Here is a 7,763-nt window from a genome sequence, read left to right as displayed (position 1 = left end):
CAACTCAATGGCATCTAACTATATAAATGTATATATACACACATATATACATGTTTTCATTTTTCAACTCACTTAAATAATGGTCCTAGTGAGGTACTATAAGAGAGCTTAGATTCTACTGTAGCTGTGAGGCTGGACTTAGAAAATGGCATAACCTCTGGAATTCATGCTGACTTTTTAGGTAGGTGTTTTTGGAGGGCAGGGCAGGGAAGAGTCATTGTCATGGATTGAATTATGTCCCCCAAAAAACATGTGTATCAGTTTGGCTGGGTCATGATTCCTGATATTGTGTGATTTTCCTATGTGTTGTAAATCCTGCCTCTATGGTATTAATGAGGGAGGATCGGTGGCAGTTGTGTTAGTAATGCAGAACCCAATCTACAAGATTGGATTGTGTCCTGAGGCAATCTCTTGAGATATAAAAAGAGAAGTGAGCAGAGAGACAGGGGGACTTCATACCACAAAGAAAGCAGTGCCAGGAGCAGAGCGTGTCCTTTGGACCTGGGGTCCCTGTGCGGAGAAGTCCTAGTCTGGGGGAACATTGATGAGAACGCCAAAGGCCGACAGAGAGAGAAAGCCTTCCCCTGGAGCTGACTCCCTGAATTTGTACTTTTAGCCTACTCTATCTGAAGAAATAAATTTCTCTTTGTTAAAGCCATCCACTTGTTGTATTTCTGCTGTAGCAGCACTAGATGACTAAGACAGTCATGTATAAAGAAAGTCATTTTAAGAAGAAAATTGGATAAGAGAGCAGATACAAAGAGAAATAGAGATGAGATGTTTTATGAAGGAAGGAAGATGCTAGATTGCTGACAAATTTCTGGTTGCTGGTTCTAAGCTTTTATGAAGATCAGCCATATTTCCTGGCCTTAGCTTCCATTAGGTAAACATACAACCATATTTCTTTAAACACAGTTTATCTTTTTCCCCAGCTATACAACAGTACTTACCATCAGAAATATTTTAAGTAGCTAGAAATTTCTGACAGTCATTTTTCTAAAGCTATATTTGGTTTGAGGCCAACCTACTCTCTGGAGGTAACTTCTCCCGAAGGAGACCTGAGGATATGATGTGACCTCATTGCTGCTACATCTAACTTCATATACTACCTATAGGTATGGAAAAATGTCAATTTCATTTGCAGGATTTATTATACACACTGTTCTCTGTATTTTCTTTCTGTGCCAGGCCCATCTCTGATCCAAATGGACCAAAATCTATTCAGCAGAAATTCTTATATTTAATACAATTGTATTAGCTAATCAAGGAGCTGGAAAAAAATGGAATATATTGTTGATATAAGAAAATCGATTTCCAAACTCTGTAAGCTGTTTTCCTTGTTTCTGCTGTTTGTTTCTATTTACCATTACCTGTTGACTTCTAAGGGCCAGTGCTGGTATTTATCTTTTGATAAGGTTATTTTATTTCATGGCCAGAGACTGTAACAAACCATTATTCACTAATAAGTGTCATTTATTTTCATTTGGGCTCTTGGGTTCTTATTAGGTGCATGCTTATTAAATTGAAATACTAAATACACTTGAGGATATGGCATATTGCAAAGCATTTTTTTCTTCATGTTCTTGAGATAAAAACATTTAGAAGAGCATGTGACCCCTGGATTTGATTTTCCCTACTGCTGCTCATGAGTGACCTTGGGCAATTATCTCTCAGCTTGCTGTGAGTTTGTGTCAGTTGCACTCCAGAAGCAGCTACATAGAAGCTTCTTAGCCTTGGGGCTTTTAGAAATCTTTAGATTGGGGCTGTTAACTTAAAACATTAAAATCTGAATTGTGCCTCGATTAGTGACAACTAGAATGTTGGTACTAGTGACCATTTGGAATGCTAAAAAAGCATATTCCTATGTACTTGACTGTCTTTGAATTATCTTTCAGGATGGAAGCTGAGTTCCCAATGAATGTTGCATGCTCTTTAAAATATTAAATATAGGCAAATTCATGTCAAGTAAATGTTGTTGTTGTGTGCAGTCAAGTTGGTTCCGACTCAGAGTGACCCTATAGGACAGAGTAGAACAGCTCCATAGGGTTTACCAGGCTGTAAATCTTTATGGAAGCCACTGCCACATCTTTCTCTTGCAGAGCAGTTGGTGGGTTTGAACCACTGACTTTTTGGTTAGCAGCCAAACGCTTAATCATTGCACCACCAGGCATTCTATTAATTAAATAGAATTTGTAAATAAGATTTAAGAGCCAGTAACTTAGAAAAAAAGAAAGAAACTCATTGCCGTCGAGTGGATTCCGACTCATAGCAACCTTATAGGACAGAGTAGAACTGCCCCACAGAGTTTCCAAGGAGCTGCTGGTGGATTCGAACTGCCCACCTTTGGTTAGCAGCTGAATTCTTAAACACTGAACCACCAGGGCTTCAAAAAGACATGGAATACTTCAGGAATTGGCATGTCATCCTTGCACAGGGGCCATGCTGATCTCTGTATCTTTCCAATTTTAGTACGTGTGCTGCCGAAGGGAGCATCAAAGCTATAAACCAAAAAAACCATTGCCTTCAAGTCGATTCCAATTCTTAGCAACCCTATAGGACAGAGTAGAAGTGCCCTTATAGGGTTTCCAAGGAGTGGCTGGTGGATTCTAACTGCTAATCTCTTGGTTAGTAGCCGAGTTCTTAACCACTGAGCCACCAGGGCTCCAGTATATACAACTTATAAAACAAGTGAATAATAAATCATTGCAATCTTTTGATTGACAGGCACTTGATAAACAGATAACTAATTAAAATGTTGGCATCTCAAACAGGGTTTTGGCATTTTATGTATTTTTTCCTTTGGTTTTCTATCTGAGAAATGGGCCTGTGAATTGCATAGATTAAAAATGTTCTGAAGTATTCTGATAAAGTTATTACATAATTATAGATTATTATCTTGCTGCCCTTACCTCATACAGATTTTTATTTTAGGTGGCATGATTGGTGAATATTAATAGAAATATAGACATTTTTAGGATATACATATATATATATATATATATATATATATATGAGCCTTGGTGGCACAGTGGTTAAGAGCTCAACTGCTAACCAGAAGGTCAGCAGTTCAAATCCACCAGCCACTCCTTGGAAACTCTATGGGGCAGTTCTACTCTGTCCTGTAGGGTTGCTATGAGTTGGAATTGACTCAATGGCAAAGGGTTTCTGGGTTTTATATATATATCCACCATGTTTAGTTAGCACTCTGTTCGTGTTGAATGGATGAGGATAATAGAAGCAGGCACTATGGAATGGGAAGTAGCCAACACCCTGGATTTATTAAAGTTATGGAAAATTGTAGTTCTATTCCTGGTGGTTGTGCTAGTATAATAGAACAAGAGATATAGTTATTATGCTTGAATGCCTGGTTAGGGGAAAAAGAGAGTCCCCCCAAATCATTTTATGACATACCATTAAGGCCAACATGTAACTGGGAAGAAGAGCCTATCTTTCATGGGGTTATAAAATAACAATCTCTCTCTCTCTCTTTCCTTTTGCTTTTAATGTTAGCTACTGTTTACATCATGAGTTTTCCTACATTGTGATTCTTTCTAAATAGGAGAGAAGAAAAAATTCCTTAGGGAAGTCAGATGTTTTACCATAGCTCCTAACATGAACATGAAAAGGAACTAGCTCATCCAAGCAATGATCACTCTATTATGACTCAGACAGGGAAGTTTCTGATTTTTATAGAAAGGCTAATAGAGGCTGAGAGACTGAGGCTACAGTTCCAAAGTATATGTTCTGGCATCTGCATCCCACTTGGGTATCATTCAGGAAAAAAAAAATCTGAAGTCAATTAATTCCCTTTGCAATGTACGGTATCTTAAAATTAAAATTAATGTGTAGTATCTTAAAAGATACACCTTTGTAATAATTTGACTATTGCTCAATACATTAGTATATACTTAGTTTACTTGAGTCTTATAAAAATTATAATTTTTGGGCAACTTAGTGAGAAATAATTGCATCGTATAAGTATATAATAAACAACATTACTTTTATATTAGGGTTCATCTTAAGTGGGTATTCATTTACATATATTAGGTTTTGCTTTGTAACTTTTTAAAATTCTTCATTTAATTGATTTTTTTAGCAACTTAATTCCTTAATTCAAACCTAAGATATTCAAATTTTATTGGCAAATGAACTCTGAGAATGTTTTATTTGAAAACTTGGCTTTCTTCCTTTTGTACGTCTAATTATTATTTCTTTGCTTGGAATTCCATTTACACAGTAGAATGTAAGAGACCATGGATGAACAAAATTTTGAAACTTGGCACATACTGTTTCAGGAAGATTCGAAGCAAGGAAAGAATTTGTTCCTACAATTTAAAAGGCCAACTGAATGTGCAAGAACTGTAACGTATCTGCAGTCTTAGTTGCTGAGTCTATGTTAATATTTAGTTGATGAAAAAAAATAAAAGTATTAGATGCTAGTAACTTTTCTCAAAGTATGATCTGTGGAACACTAGTCCTGCAAAATACTTTGAGAAAAGAGATTCTGTGGTTACATAAATTTAGGAAATGCTAATCATAGATCTTTCTGGAGATACACAAGTCCTTAATCATATTAAATAATCATATTAAATTTTTAAAAAATTTGCCAAAAAAAAGCAATCATCCAAATAAACAACTATACTTCCCAAAGCTTTTTAAATTAGAACTTTAAAAAATGCTATTAACAGCCCATGGAATCATTCCTAAAAAACACTGTTCTAGAATGCAATAAGAGAAGGCAGCATCAGGAGCCTCAAAATTAATTTACTGACCAAATTTGAAGTTTGAGAGAGAGAGAGAACATTGAGATATTTTGAAAACCCTTTGTACTTTCTTAAAAAAGGACTTTAATATCTTTTACTAATGAGATTATGAGGTTAATGTTGATAATACTGATCATAAAAACAGCTAACATTAACTTATGCACCATGCATTGTTACTGGATGCTCTGATCTCATTAGATCTCATCCCCATTTTACAGGTAAGAAGCAAATCAGAGAGATGAAGTACCTTGCCCAAAGTCACTCACTATAGAGGGCAGGGACAGGCTCTGAGCTAAGGCCAGCTTTAGTCCACATTTGCATTAGGTTGCAGTCCCTTCAGCTCCTGGCTTTTGGTGCCCTTGCAGAGATAGGCTGCTAGGTAGGAGTGATTAGATATACTATTGAAGAAAAGGTATGGTCAAAGAGCATAAAGAAAAAGAAATGGAAGTTTAAATCAGTGCAGGGTAGAGAGTTAAAGGGTATGTTATTCAAGACTGGCTACAAAGTAACATTCCAATCTTAAAAAAAAAAAACTCCCCTGGAGTCAATTCTGACTCATAGTGACTGTGATGGTTAAGATTGTGTGTCAACTTGGCTGGGCCATGATTCTCAATGTTTTAATGTAATCACTCCCATGATTGACTATGCTGTGAGTAGCCAGTCAGATGAAAGGAAGTCTCCTTGGGGGTGTGGCCTGCATCTGAATATAAGTAGAAATTTTGGCTTTTTGCTCTCTCTGGATCCTGCAGCTGGCTCCTGTCATCTCATCTCCAGTTCTTGGGACGTTCTAGCCTCTACAATTGCAAGAGTTATTTCCTTGATATAATTTCTCTCTATATATATTTGTACACTTTGCTGGTTTTGCTTCTCTAGAGAACCCAGCCTAAGACATTTGGTACCGGGAGTGGTTCTAGAGAAACAAAATTGTAAGGATGAGTTTTCTAAATTGGTTCTCAAGTCTGGTTAGTCATAAAGACGTTGACGACTCTGCTTCCAGCAGTAAAGAGGTCACGGCTAGTCCATGGAGTGAGGTGGTGATACAAATATACACAAAATATCACCACCAGTAGATCAGGTATTGGTGAAAGGTGAGGCTCAGGGTGAACACATGTGTAATATCTTTCTACAGCTTTGTCAGAATGAGAAGTATAAGGCAGCTGGTTGGTTTGTCCTACTTTCGCTAGACAAACTGATGAAGGAAAGAGATGCACTCAGGGCTTCAGAGTCAAGGCTCAAGTGCCACACACATGACCTCAAGGCTTCCACTTGTGCTTTGAAAGAAAGCCTTATTTCTTGTAGTAACAGAGCCGAAATTGCTGAAAACCAAACCCAGAGTCTTATCGTAAGAGTGGCTGAATTACAATGCCAGCTCAATTGCAAACCTTGAGAGGTGTCTGAAGTTAAAGTAAGGGCATTGATTGGGAAGAGATGGGATCCTGAGACTTGGAATGAGGACATATGGGCAGATAATTGGAAGCTGGGGACCCTGAGCCTGTAAATTCCATTGAATCACTCCTGCCAGCAGAACCAGTCCCATCTGAAGAGATTACTTCATGTTTGTCTGCTAAACCACCCTGCCCAGAAAAATCACTCCCATCTGAGGAGATTAGCACTAGCCCAGCTGCCTCTAAAGAGCACTTGCCTGAGTCATTGCCTGGAGCGTCACCTGAGGCAGATGCTTTACAAGATAATGCTGAATGTTTTCAAAACAATTCCACACTACCGATTCTGGCTTCTAGACCTATAACTACGCTTAAGTCTCAGCAAGCCCCAAAAGGTGAAGTACAAAGTGTGACCTAGGAGGAGGTACGCTACACTCCAAAAGAACCACTTGAGTTTTTTAATATGTATAAACAGAAACCTGGGGAATATGTGTAGGAATGGCTATTAAGGGTGTGGGATAATGGTTCAAGGAACATAAAGATGGATCAGTCTGAGTTTATTGATATGGGTCCACTAAGCACAGACTGTTCATTCAATGTTTCAGCTAGAGAAGTTAGGAAAGGATCTAATAGTTTATTTGGTTGGGTTGCTGAAGCATGGATTATAAGGTGGCCGACACTAAACCAAGTTGAAGTACCAGACCTGCCTTGGTATACTACAGAAGAAGGTAGCCAAAGGCTTAGGGAAATTGGCATGCTAGAGTGGATTTATCAAGTTAGACCCACAGACCCACACATAGAGTGTCCAGAGGACACACCTTTTACCACAAAAGTGAGGAACTAATTTGTGAAGGGAGCTGCAGTATCCTTGAAGACAGCTGTGATTGCTATTTTATGTAAGTCAGATTTGACAGTGGGAACTGCCCTAACTGAATTAAGACACCTAACTACAATGGAACTGATTGGACCCCATGGTAGTAGGGGCCAAGTGGCTGCACTCAATCGACAAAGACAAGGTGGGCAAGGTTACAGTAATGGACAGAGGAGTTAAGGCAGTAATCAGAATAGTCTGACTCGTATGGACTTATGGCATTGGATACTTAGTCATGGTGTCCCTAGGAGTGAAATAGATAGGAAATCTACTAAATATTCACTTGATCTATACAAACGGATGAATTCTAGGTCAGGTAAACAGCAGTCTAACTCGAATCGCCAGAATAGAGAGTCATGGTTCCTCAATCAATTCCCAGATTTGAGCGAGTTTGAAGACCCACAACCCCTTGAATGAAGGGGAGGCCGGGTCCCTTTGAGGAAGGACTCCAACACACTGCCAAAAATTTTTACCGTTAATCTTTCTCCCAGCCTTCCCCAAAGGGAGCTACGGCCCTTTATGAGAGTGACTGTTCATTGGGCGAAAGGAAGTAATCAGACTTTTCGGGGATTACTGGATACTGGCTCTGAGCTGACACTAATTCCAGGAGACCCAAAACATCACTGTGGCCCACCAGTCAGAGTGGGGGCATATGGAGGTCAGGTTATTAATGGAGTCTTGGCTCGTGTCCATCTCATAGTAGGTCCAGTGGGTCCCCTAACCCATCCTGTAGTGATTTCCCCAGTT

General features: G+C 38.7%; 1 non-coding gene across 1 annotated transcript; it reads right to left on the bottom strand.

Moving 5' to 3' along the window:
- Positions 1 to 2,389: 2,389 nt before the first annotated feature.
- LOC111819550 (U6 spliceosomal RNA) lies at positions 2,390 to 2,493 on the bottom strand. Its single transcript, XR_002823153.1, has one exon. It is a non-coding gene; the product is annotated as a U6 spliceosomal RNA (small nuclear RNA).
- Positions 2,494 to 7,763: the final 5,270 nt, after the last annotated feature.

Source organism: Trichechus manatus, unplaced genomic scaffold, assembly GCF_000243295.1.
Source record: "Trichechus manatus latirostris isolate Lorelei unplaced genomic scaffold, TriManLat1.0 scaffold00011, whole genome shotgun sequence".
NCBI classification, from domain to species: domain Eukaryota; kingdom Metazoa; phylum Chordata; class Mammalia; order Sirenia; family Trichechidae; genus Trichechus; species Trichechus manatus.
The sequence above is the reverse complement of the archived record's forward strand: the minus strand, read 5'-3'. Positions and strand labels throughout refer to the sequence as shown.